General features: G+C 41.5%; 1 protein-coding gene across 2 annotated transcripts in view; it reads right to left on the bottom strand.

Moving 5' to 3' along the window:
* The window catches only part of CDH18 (cadherin 18), a 632,508-nt gene that overhangs the window by 324,161 nt on the left and 294,655 nt on the right, over positions 1 to 13,692 (bottom strand). The gene's annotated exons all lie outside the window — the stretch shown is intronic.

The raw sequence follows: 13,692 nt of genomic DNA, 5'->3' as shown, positions 1-13,692 counted from the left end.
AAGATCACAGTATATAAAATAACAATTAAAGCATTAACCCAATAATACCCCCTCCCAAGAGAGCCACATTTTTAAAAGGGTATGGGATGTTGATCAGGTCAACCAAAGGTCTGTTTAAAAAGTAATGTTTTTGCCTGGCGCCTAAAGGTGTATAATGAAAGGGAGAGAAATCCACAGATGGGGAGCCACTGCAGAGAAGGCCCGTTCTCATGTTACCACCCTCTGGACCTCTCGAGAAGGGGGCACATGAAGGAGGGCCTCAGAAGATGATCTCAGGGTCCAGGTAGGTTCATATGGAAAGAGGTGGTTCTTGAGATATTGCGGTCCTGAGTCGTCTAAAGCTTTTTATTGGGCCTGGAAACTAATCAGTAGCCAGCGCAGTCAAACCAGGATCGGTGTAATATGCTCAGACAGCCGTGCTCCGGTGAGCAACCTGGCCGCTGAATTCTGCACCAGCTTCTTGTGCATAGGATTGCTCCATAGAACGCATGTCCCAGAATAAAGAGGACCTGATCCAATAGGAATAAATGGAACCATACTATAACACACATCCAACCTCCTACACACCAATCACAAAGATGTGTTGACAGCTACTATTGTGCTGTGTTGGCTGGAACTGATGAGCATTGTAGTTCAAAACACCTGGAAGCCATGTTTCTTCAAGCCCAGAGGAATGGCATAGGGGGAAAACACTCAAGCATGGGGGGGGGGGGACACTGAAAAACACAGAGAACTGAGTTACCCTTGGCAATAATCTAATGGAGCTGGCTGTTTCATGGAAGAGTTTATGTAGGAGCAGCACACTTAGGGGGCCTTTAAATGCTGTTTCCCCATCTCTGTTCAACCTGTATATTTACAAATATTACAAAATGTCTGTGACCTCATCCCAAAGGAAACCAAACCCAGGGTAAACAATGAACCCTTAGAAACTTGGAGTGAGTATAACAATACTCATCTGGGAATAATGTAACTGAGGGGAAATTACTTCTGAGTCGCTATGCATTGGCTTGTGTTATTAATCTTTGAGTATATTTTTTCTTTGCTAGCTTACAACGTGCAACTGCAGGAAATTGAGCATGATAGAAATCTGGAATCAGTGTCCTTTCTTGTTGACTGGGCTTGTTCAACACCATTAAGCAAACTTCCTACTCCAGCAATAAGGAATCCACCACACATCTACCACAGGACTTCTTAAAAATATATTTCAACACATTATACATTGCTCCATTCTGTACCTGCTTTATAACACTGCTTTAAGGCTAAACTTGCTCAATAGTGACTTTATAATGAGTGCTATCAATCACTAATTTGAAGCTAAACCAAATAATTTGTTTAAGAGTCACTATGAAAACTTCACCTAAAGCAAAATTTCAAGAACATTTAAGGTGTTTCTTTCCTTAGTGAAAACTTTTCAACTACGTTCAGCGGCTGCCAGAAGGGTGTTGATCAGCCAAGCTTCATTTCTCAGGGGGTTGTGTGCATCACTCGTTTGTCACCAGATTATGCCTAAAGTGAAATTCAGTGGGAACTGAGAGATTTCTTCTCACACAAAATATCTCAGGAATTTTGAGGGAAGCCTGAAGAATTCTGCTAAGAGTCACAATTAGAGATGTCGGAGAATTCCAATGAAAACAGAAACAGGAGTGGAAATCGCTGGTGCTTGCTTATTTGTAACGAAATCAATCCATCAAATACAATCAGTATTCACAGTTGTTGTTGTTTTTGGTACTACAATCAGTATTCAAAGTTGTTGTTGATTTCAGTCCACAAGCAATACACAGTGGATTATGATTGTTGCCACTTGCATTGTCTTCCCTTTGCATTCAAATGGATGGGGTGGAATAATGCAACGGCTGCATACATTATGTATTTTATCTAATTAATTAATTAATTAATTAATTATGTAACTTGCATAGTTTTGCTACAAAAGGCAGGAACATGAATAATGTAGATTTGGGCACAAGAGGAATTGCAGTAGAATGGAAACAGTGTTGCATGTGACAAATATAAGTCATAATAGAAAACAAAGCATTCTTACACTCCTAGCTGTAATATTTATCAGAGAAGGATTAAGTATCTCTGTATATGGAATTCAGATTCAAACATCTTCAAATTCTAGAGCTTCCTCCATATATGTATTAAACATTGACCTTATTGTTTCTATTCTGGTATAGAACAAAGACAGTATACAGGCAATTTTACAGTGGTGGTCAAAATAATTACAAAAAAATAATAATAGTATGCAGGGTTTTTTTCCCTTATTCAGAAGTGCATCCTAATCAACATAGCAGTAGTCTACACAAATCAAATTGGGGCGGGGGAGGGGTTGTCATTTTCAGATACCATTAACAACATGAATTACTGATATGAATTTTGGAAAAATTGGACCTTTATCGGACTTTTATTGGCCATAGTTACTTAATACTTATGTCCAATTAATGGGGAGGAAAAATGCATTGGCTTCTCCTGTACTAAGATATTGCATTGAATGGTTTAGCAATTCACAGAAGCACTGAGGAAGCAGTTGAGTGATTTTTTTTTTTTTAACTTGGGCTTCTGCATCATAGATTTTAATCTGTCATGGCTAGCAGAAAGTTGTATGAACACACATTAAACTTTCTTCTACTACAGAACTGTTCTACATACAGTTCAAGCAAACTGGCTGAGTTAGACAGGGCACCCAAAGGTGCATATATGTGGCAGTACCAGTTGGGGAGGTGAAGGCAGGGTGGGGTTGCTCACCTGGCTTCCAAACACTGAGCTTCACTGCTGATTCCTGAACCAGAGAGGATTGGCTCTGCCACCATGCCTATCCCTCACTCCCTGCCCCTCACCCCTCCCAGAAACCGCTGCTTTGTGTGTGTGCATGGAAGGGGGTACACAGCAGGAGGCATTAAGATGCAACAGCATATTCCACTCAGAGCATTCCAGCCAGAACTGAAACTTTTTGTTTCCTTTATGTTCTTACATCAAGCTTTCAGGAGGCCATTACTAGCTGTTATTTGCTATTTCCCTGCAGGCAAATCTCATTTGTCCTTAGCCTAGCGGCCACAAACTAATGCTTCAACAGCGAAATCCAGAAGTACTTTCTTTTTACACTCTAGACTCTGCTGCCAATCAATTTCATTGGGCAAGTCCAACTTCTAGAGAGAGACAGTGAAAAATACCACTTTAGCCACCCCGCCACACTTAGCACACCTGTGGTCTTTATATTACTAAGCTTGGGCACAACAGGAGTAACAAATCTCTCTCAAGCTGACACAGGAACCATCCAAAAAACACATCCCTATATCCGTTTTGGACAGCAAAATATATAAAGCATCTTAATAGCTTTCCTCTTCCTGCACCCTTCCTTACCTATTTATGAAGTCCCCTTACTTTTCTGACACTTCACCAGATTTATGAATCACTTCATGTATTTTTATTAGGTATAATTTTCTTTCTCTTGTCAACTTCATTTTCACTGGGGTTGTTGTTACTGTGGACTGAAACTGGTGATTTCTAGTCAGTTTCGGTGTCTGGCAGGGACAGATCTGCTGCTACAACTGTCTGCCTTGCACACGCTTATGAGAATTTCATTTTCTCGCTTAAGGGTGAAAGAGACGGGCAGAACATTTGTTGAGATGTGGGGCCAGTTTGGAAGCACTCTCTGTACATTCAATACAAACAACCTTTTTTCCCCCCTTTAGGGGGGAGCTCTTACAAGCTATGTAAGTTTCAAGCAGCAAACCATGCCAATTGGCTAGCTGTTGCGCCAATACCTAAACCAATTTTCAAACTGTCTTTGAATGTTTTTCAATCATTGAAATTTAAAGTTGCCATCAGAAAAATGTGCATGCAGCAATTTAAAAGCTGGCCCATCTGAAGTAGGATATGAGGGCAAGACACAGCTTTAGACTTGATAGAGGGTGTATCTGTTAAATGAATCACAAAGCCAAGAAGACAACAAACTTGCCCTGAGAATGTGTGTGTATGAAGAATCCACTGTGACTTCACCCTTTACTGTCTGTCTTTACCCACCTGTTCATTCTATATATTTCTGGAAGTGTGTTGGAGCTTTGTCAGTACTAATGTGGTCAACCTTTTGTAAGATTCATTTCTTCCCCTGTACAATTAAACAGTGTTGGCTTAATGAACTGAAATCTTTGGAACTTGCAATCTGCCACAAGTACTTGCAAACATGCACACAATGTACTTGTGTGCATGTTTATAGAGTGCTTTCTCATCTAGACATCTAGAAGCCCTTTTCTCTTAGTAAATTGAACAAAATGGCTATGGGTGCAAAGGGCTGATTGGGCGCCTTGCAAAAATATGGATGGTCTTGCATAGAATAGCCATTAGCATTTTGCAGATGCAACAGATGAAGGCAGATTCTTCAACATCAACTTCGTTGGACTGGTTATGTTGTGGGGATGGCTGATTATCGTCTTCCAAAGCAACTACTCTATTCTGAACTTAAAAATGGAAAGTGTAATGCTGGTGGTCAACAAAAGAGGTTTAAAGACTCTCTCAAGGCAAATCTAAAAAAAAATGTAGTATAAACACCAACAACTGGGAAACAATGACCTGCGAGTGCTCCAATTGGAGAACAGCCTTTACCAAAGGTGCAATGGGCTTTGAAGACGCTCAAACTCAGGACGCAAGGGAGAAATGTGCTAAGAGGAAGGCACACTTTGCAAATCCACACCATGATCAACTCCCACCAGAAACCAATGTCCCCACTGTGGAAGGACGTGTGGATCCAGAATTGGCCTCCACAGTCACTTACAGACTCATTGTGAAAACTGTATTTATGGAAGGCAATCTTACTTGGCTTACGAGTGATTGCCAAAGATGCTGTTTTGCAAAGTGTTCTGATCTTACCTGAACTGTGGCCTGGCAATCTGATATGTAATGGAATAAGAAATGGGCATGTTTCTCATACACCACACTTGTTAAAAGGGTGAGCTAGATCATCCACATGGATGGTATACTGGGCCGAGGCTGTTTAGGGCTTTAAAGGTCAGCACTACACTTTGAATTGTGCTCGGAAACCTACTAGGAGCCAATGTAGGTCTTAAAGGACCAGTGTTATGTGGTCTCAGTGGCCACTCCCAGTCACCAGTCTAGCTGCCACATTCTAGATTAGTTGTAGTTTTCAGGTTACCTTCAAAGGTAGCCCCACATAGAGCGCACTGCAGTAGTCCAAGCAGGAGATAACTAGAGCATGCACCACTCTGGCAAGACAGTCCGCCGGCAGGTAGGGTCTCAGCCTGTGTATCAGATGGAGATGGTAGACAGCTGCCCAGGACACAGAATTGACTTGTGCCTCCATGGACAGCTGTGAGTCCAAAATGACTCCCAGGCCTTATCTTACCATCACTGCATAAGTACCCAGGGTGCACAGGACAATTCTTATAACTCCCTGCTGCTTTCAGATGCCAATCCTGCTGTAACATAGAATGCTGCCAGATTCTGCACAGCAGCACTCAAGATTTGATGGATGATGACCTGTGCCACAAACTAGATATAATGGGCACTCGTGTTGGAGTGCTCTGTAGACTGCTATCTGTGGTCTTATATATACTAGCCTTTTGCGCTCTTTCACTCTTGTCTGACGTTCCTAACCCTTCTTTTAAACTTTCTTAGCTTCTTTTGGATTCTTATGGACTTATATTCTGTCTTAACTCCTTTTGGTGTGACACCCCCCCCCGGGATTTTAAGTGATTTTAAAAGATTGTACCCCTCCCTCCTTATGCTGGTCTACAACCGTAATAAAGTGTTGTTATTGTTGTTGTTGTTGACTCCCAGGCTGTGCACCTGGTCCTTCGGTGCACAGTTAGTTAGGCCATTCAGGACCAGGGAGTCCCCCACAGCTGTCTGCCCCCTTTCCCCCCAAAAAACAGTACTTCTGTCTTGTCAGGATTAAACCTCAATCTGTTAGCTACCATCCATCCCCCAGCAGCCTTCAGACACTCACACAGGACATTCATTGCCTTCACTGGTTCTGATTTAATAGAGAGGTTATATGCATTTGTTTGCTTTTATGTAATTTGTTCTTTATGAACCTGTAATCCCTCCTTTTTAAAAAGCATGCTATCCCATACTTTTCAGACATTCCCTTTGTGTGTGTACTGAAAATATGGAGAGGGGAAAATAATAATAATAAATTAATAATAATAATTTTTCATTTATACCCCACCCTCCCCAGCCAGAGCTGGGCTCAGGGCGGCTAACACCAGTAAAATTACAATTAAAAAATATAAATATAAATATAAATATAAATATAAATATAAATATAAATATAAATATAAATATAAATATAAATATAAATATAAATATAAATATAAATATAAATATAAATATAAATATAAATATAAATATAAATAAAGGATTATATCTGCTAGCCTCTGCATTCAGTGAAAGGGTTACCTACACTCATACAGCTGTATGCATGCCGAAAACCCTTTCAGACTTTCTGTCAAATATACAGAAGTCAGGGACAGCAGGTGGAAACCTGCCTTCAGAGAAAAGGCTTGAACAGGGCCAACGTGTTTCATTTTGCTCTCTGCAAGCATTTCACATGATCTTTTATTTCTGAAATCAATGCTCTTTGAGTTGCCCAAGTGTCTAATTGATTTTCCATTTTAATACTAGAGCAAAAGCTTGGAGCAGCTGTAAACAGGAGAAGAACCCAGGGCTTTCAGCTAGTCTTTCATATTTCACTGCTTACACAAACAATCAGGGAATGCTGAATTCATGTCTGAGGAAGAGAGGCTGTGGTGGCAGACCCTACCATCAATTTCTACACATTCATCAGCCAGTGAATTGTGGAGGCAAGACTTGCTACTGCTGTCCTGCTCTTCTATCCACACATTTAGCACCTCAATTGGTTGTATGAACATAGCTCGCCTAAACAATAGTATGGTTAGTGTCCTGGCTTGTGTATGGGGAAAACGCTCAGAATTCCAAGCAAATATGCAATGACCCAAGATGACTACGAGCAAGAGAATTCTACTTAATCGAGTGATCCCAAAGATGTTAGCTAACAACTGACATTTTTATTTATAGCTGCACATTCTGTGAGAATTCTCTCCTGTTGTTCTCTTTTTAAAAAAAATATTTATTAAAGGTTTTAAACAATACAACCAACCTCACATTCACAACCAACGAGAAGAAGAAAAAAAACCCAGAAAAAAACACCATCACATTCAATACCAGATAAACATACAAAGCATACAAAAAAACAGAGAAAAAGCATAAAAAAGGCATAAAAAAAGAAAAAAGAAAAATTCAATTTCTTAGGTATTATTTCCATAACCCTCTTTCTTGACTCCCTCACATCTCCCTTTTCTGTGTTCTCATTTACAAAATCTTATTCAGCAAAACTTCACCTTCTTTCAAATCTTATTTTATATTATACATTTCCACTATTATGTCTCCAATTTTTTCCCCTTTATTAACTATTATTTAAGCTTGACATAATATTGTTCAGATTTCACCTTTGTTCTTATAAACCAATTTTGTATATTTCTCTCAAATATGTCACTAATGCCATGTTATCTTCAAATCCTGCATCATTCTAACATTCATACAGTTTACAATACTTTTGCAAATAGTCTTTAAATTTCTTCCAGTCCTCTTCCACTGTCTCTTCTCCCAAGTCTTGGATTCTGCCAGTCATTTCTGCCAATTCCATGTAGTCTATCAGTTGCATCTGCCATTCTTCCAGAGTGGGCAAATCTTCTGTCTTCCAGTACTTTGCGATGAGTATTCTTGCAGCTGTTGTCGCATACATAAAGAAAGTTCTGTCCTTCTTTGGCACCATTTGGCCGACAATGCCCAAAAGGATGGCCTCTGGTTTCTTAAGGAAGGTATATTTAAATAACTTTTTTAGTTCATTATAGATCATTTCCCAGAAAGCCTTAACCCTTGGGCACGTCCACCAAAGGTTGTCTTGTTGTTCTCAAGAAGCACAAAACAGTGAAACCCTGAGGCACTGGGCAATCAGGACGGATTAGGGATTCTGCTGGTTTACTACATACCTCGCTGACCATCAGTCTCCCTGCCTGAGCTGGTCTTGGAAGTGGTGTTGAGGACTCCCAGATTACTGGTTCTGGGGGGGACTCAGGACTTCATGGCTGCCATGATTAACATGGGGCTGTCCCAACATGTCACTGGCACAATGCATGTGACAGGCCACTCTCTGGACCTTGTTTTCTCAACTACACAAGAATAAGGTTATCTGAAAGTGGGGGATATTGACATCAGACAGGTTCCCAGGCGCCAAGTTGTGCCCAACATGGGGGGGGGGATGTGTGATATTAAGTGTGTCTCGCATGATATCATGCATGTTGCACATGTGTGAGAGGTCATGCCTATGATGACTGTTGCTTCAGGAGAGGCCAACTAGGCCTCCTCCCGATACAACATTTGTGCACCAGGCTGCTCAGCCTGGGGCGGCATTCTGCCAATCCTCCTCTGCCCCTCAAGATTCAGGAGGCTGAGCCCCATCCCAGTGGATATGGGGGGCTGTACAGGCCTCAACCCCACCTGGACACGTTATACAGCAAACTAAAGGGATAGCAGAAGAGTTTATGTAACTGGAGGGAAGAGAGAGCTGACTTTGAAAGTTCTGTGATCCTGACAGCAATGCTCAGATACATCAATATGATACACCCACATGTGTTTTTCCATTTCTTGGCTACAGTGTTCAGCACCACATAGAGTTGTGGAGTCAGAAGAAACCCTGAAGGTCATCTCCTCCAACTCCCTGCAATCTTAACTAAAGCATCCATGACAGATGGCCACCCAACCTCTGCCTAAAAAACTCCAATGAAGGAGAGTCCACCACCTTCCAAGGAAGCGTATTCTACTGTCAAACAGCTCTTACTGTCAAAAAGTTCTTCCTGATCTTTAGCTGGAATCTCTTTTCTTGTAACTTGAAGCCATTGGTTCAGTTCCTGCCGTCCAGAGCAGAAGAAAAGAAGCTTGCTCCATCTTCCATGTGACAGCCCTTGAGATATTTGAAGATGGCTATCGTATCACCTCTCAGTCTCCTCTTATCCAGGCTAAACATACCCACTTCAACCGTTCCAAAAAAGGCTTGGTTTCCAGACCCTTGATCATCTTGGTCACCGTCCTCTGCACACATTCCAGCTTGAACACAAGGTGCTTCAATTCAGGTGAAATGTACTGCTTACAGATTAAAAGTCCAAAAGTAACAGAACAGCAACCTCCTCTGCTATAATGCCAGCAGCATTCAAAGCTCTGTATGTCCAAGAAACACATTCCACATGTTTGCCAGTCATGGAACCGCAGTAGCCTGTAGAGGATTCTGGAGCATGTGCATAGTGCGAATTCAGTTCCTACTGGGCATCCAGATCTGAAAGACTTGTCATTATTCTCTGTCAATTGGGAGTCTACCTGGAACCTACCAAACTCTTGTGCATTGTGAGGAATAATTTGTAGTGGGTGGACAAGCTGTCTTTCAGGAACAGCTGAGTACAAACTGCATGCCAGCCATGTCAGATTTAAATGTGCACGTGTGTATTTTTTTCAGCCTTTCTTGCAGGAAATACACATTCCTTTCTCAATCATTGTTTAGATCTATTATAAAGTGACACAAGTAGTGAAAAATCCGAGGGTTGTAAAGGGGAGGGCAAACAGGCAGATGCTTAAGGCTGAAAGTGTGGGGGCAATGAGAAGTACTGAGAATGGCATTATCGGCAGAGGAATGGAGAGATGTAAAACATACTTCCAAATTGATCATTTTATACCCTGGCATATGGCCAGACCCAGATTAGCATCACAACTTTGTGAAATCAACCACCTGTCTATATAATCTTGGTGAAGTGACATTTTGTGTGCTCACTGTGATTCAGCATTAACTGATAGCTTACATGTCTGAAAAGCTATCCAGAACAATTTTCTGCAAACAGCATTGCTGACCCAGACATTTGCTCTCTGAAGATAAACCCAGATGGTACCTCTCTCTACCCACCCACCATTTTAGAAAAGCCTTCACTATTCAGACACCAATTCCTATTGTCATTTTCCTCTCTCCCCCCTCCAATGGTATTGCCTAAGCTTATTTGCATTTCACTGCTGACTGAGTGTAACAGCCTGTTTTGTCAAATCTTCTAGGATCCAGAGAGCCTTTCTGGTGAAATCATGCCTTTTCATCTAGGCCATCGTTTACAGTTATGCCTTCCTTAGCATTTAATAAGGCAGGCAGTCTTGCAATGAGCTTGCAGCATGGGAGACCTCTGTCACTGATTGGCTAAATTTGTGACAGCGAACAAAGTTGTCAGAATGTTTGCAGTCTAAAATTAGTGTGGGAAGGGAAAATTCTTTGTTTGGCTGGGTTGGGATCCAAACTTCTCATAGGACAAATTTTTATGCCCCAGTCTGAGTACTAGGGAAAAAGGCCCTTGGTGTTAGAGAAGGATCCTGGCAACAAGGTGGCTGAATGAAGGGGGCAGAACAGACAGTGGTTTCAGAAAATGGAACATGAGCAAAGAAGGCAGAACAGATGGAACATTAAGGTTAAAAGAAGCCCTAAATAAATTTTGCTACTGGAATTTCCTGTAGGAGTTTTGCTACAGGAATTTTGCTCGGGAAGGCTGTATCTGAGGCTGGAAAAATGCAATTGTTAAGGAAGCTGATCAAGAGATAGGGTTACTAAAGAAAGTGGGTCCAAAGAGACTGACAAGTTAGAATCCAAGGAAACAGAGGGAACGTAAGGAGAATATGAACGTAAGAGAAAGTGAGGCAGGGACAAAGTCTCACACTGAGTGAAGAGAAAAGCTGGTACAAGTGCAAAGTATAAATACTGTATAGGGAAGGATTGGCAGGCTGGGGAGTATGAGCAAATAAAGCAAAATCTGGGGCTTTAGCTCAGCCCTACATTCTCCTGGGCTGCCTCATGCTATATCTAGAGACGGCTTACCCAGGCAAGTTAAACGGAAGGGCTGAGAAAAAACTCAAGGCCTCAAGATTTCTAATGGTGCTGACAAGAATAGAAAATGTTGTTCCCATGCTTCCTGCAATAGTGGGTGTCATATTACTTGCACAAACTCCTGACACTATCCCGGCCTCACTACTAAAGCCAGGCATTGCAATAAGCCTTTCCACTACCTCCCTTATCTTGGTAACTTAAGTTTGGGAAAAGGACAGAGAAGTGACAGTGAGATCTCTAGGTCCCTTCATGGTGTCGCTAACATCAAGAGCAGTTAGAATAAGAACCAAATAAAAATGAATTCATGTCGATCAAGCTCATTCCAAACTGAGCCATTAAAGTTGGTCTATTCACTAATCTGGATACAACTTCTGAAAGTATGCGCTGATAAAAGAAAAGCTCAACAGCCTCAGAGTTGTTAGGAATTACTACACTTCCCATACTTTACTTGAAAACACTTTAGTTTCAGCAAAGGGGAAATTAGGTGCAAATAGTTTTATCAAGTATTGCTCTACAAAAATAAGTGTTTACTGTGTGCCATAGGAGATGTGTCTTCCTGTTTCCACAGTCATTTCTTAATTAAATTTGCTTTACCCATTTCTGCAGATACTTACTCTCAAGCTGATTGAGCAAAGCAGTAACACAGGAGGAACATTTACGTCAAATGGCAAGAAAAGAAGCATTACGTGAAGTTATAAAAGGTAGTGCTTCTGTGAACCAAAATGGAAATGTTCGTTTCTTCCTGCGCTCCTTGGTTGCTTGTCAGTATTCAGTGATTTAAATGCATAATTTATTAAACACTCTCTTAACACTGGGAACTGTCAGATTTAAAGCGTTTCGTTTAGCCTTCGTTATTTTATAAAGGGATTACAGTGGTTAATTTTAATGACTTTCCCCCCAGCCCCTTTCAATCAGTCTCCATTTTGTGCTGTACATACATAGGATCAATGTCATTCATGTATGCTACTTCTCTTGAAGGTGAGATGAAAAGCTTTCCCAGTTCCCCAAGCCTCTCGTTAAGGTTTTGTCTGGCCTTCGTTTTGCTCCTAAGCATGCAAAATGTCTGATGATATGGAGCTGATTCTGGGTATGCCTGCCTGCCTCTCTCTCTCTCTCTCTCTCTCTCTCTCTCTCTCTCTGCATTTTGTTAGCAAAAAAAACCAAACAAAATTGAACATTAATTTATCTAGAGTTGCCACAAATATCATTTGAACCTACTGCAAAATTTACATCATTACCACACCCTTCCTCTTTGCCCTCCTGCTATACCAAAAAAACTGTTGGGATGTTAGGTCAGGTAAGCATGCCACCCCACCTTGCCAACTGCTACTGATCTTTCTCCCTTCAAACTCTTTCAATTGCAAATTCATGGGGGGGGGCATGGACCTCATGTGGGGTTGGTTGTGCATTTTCTATAGTACGATGATGATTGCTTCTGTCAATCTCACCCAAACATGGTGTTCTCTGGATGCTTTGGAGCACAATTCTCATCAGAGTTATAGTTGGGGAAGGCTGCCTTATGTTATTCTGTAAAGTGCTATGCACATTGATGCTACTGTGCAAATCATAAGAAGAATGGACTACTGTACAGGGTTCCTGTAAGGTTTACAGAGATTTGCTTTGTGCACATAGTGTTTATATAGCACTTCACCTAAATATTATCATTACAAGTCAAAAGAGGCAGATAAATGGCATGCAATCTAATCTTATTGCACACAGAGCTTTGAAAGCAATCAAATGAGGGCAAGAATGGGAAATTTCAGGTATTTCAAGGATGGTGATAAATATCAGTGTTGTCCTTGTTTCCTTCCCGGCATCCGTCAAGACATAAACATCCTTCCTAGGCTGATCAAGGTCAGAAGAACCCTGTCAATCATGAAAGGGGCAACAGTGTTTTCTTCTTCCTCCTTTCTGGATATCTGCAAAAAGGACATAATGAAAGCGTGCTTGTTCAATGCTTTCACAGGCATCACTTGGAAGCCACTCACTTATACTGGAAGTGCAAGCGATCTATTTCTTTTTCCTACTTAGTCAGAAAACTGGTCCCTCTCCCTCAGTACCATCCACAAAGACTGACAGTGCTCTCCTTGATTTCAGACAGAGGTCTTTCTCAGCCAGCCCATGTTCTGCATCCTCAATCCTACTTCAGGTCTGAAGGAAGACATGGATAGGAAGTAAGGGCTTCTCAGTGAGCCATTGTTCCTCACTCCTGAATGGAATATGTTCCTTTGCTACATTCCTCAGGAGACATGCTCCTGCTGCAGGCTCCATTGCCAGTGCAGTGCAGGAAGCAAAAGATGCAGAATCAGGCAATGGTCCTTTAAGAACACAGGCAGCACCTCAGAGGAGTGGGGCCAACAGCAGGACTATTCTAGACAGTGTCCACAAGGACTCTACCCATTGCTATGGTGAAAACTCTCCTCAGCTAGTACTGTCCATGGTCCTGAAATGCTCAGCTTATCCTGTCATGACTCAGCCTTTCCCGAATCCTGTCACACATCTGCTGTATCTTGTTATGACTTGGCTCACTGGACATGACTCTGTTGTACCTATTGTAGCAATGCCCTACAGCAAGTCTCTCCTGCGATACTCAAGCCATGAAGAGACAAGATGCATTCCTGCTATGCGAGAGATCCTTTTGAACCTAGCCCCTTCTGCCTGTGCCGCGTGTGTTCTACCACTTTATAAAGGATATGAAAGTGAAAAATTGAGAGAGAAAAACCTGATTATCCAGTGAGCACTTTCCTATTCCA

This window comes from Podarcis liolepis (assembly GCF_965112155.1).
Source record: "Podarcis liolepis genome assembly, chromosome: 8".
NCBI classification, from domain to species: Eukaryota; Metazoa; Chordata; class Lepidosauria; order Squamata; family Lacertidae; genus Podarcis; species Podarcis liolepis.
The sequence above is the reverse complement of the archived record's forward strand: the minus strand, read 5'-3'. Positions and strand labels throughout refer to the sequence as shown.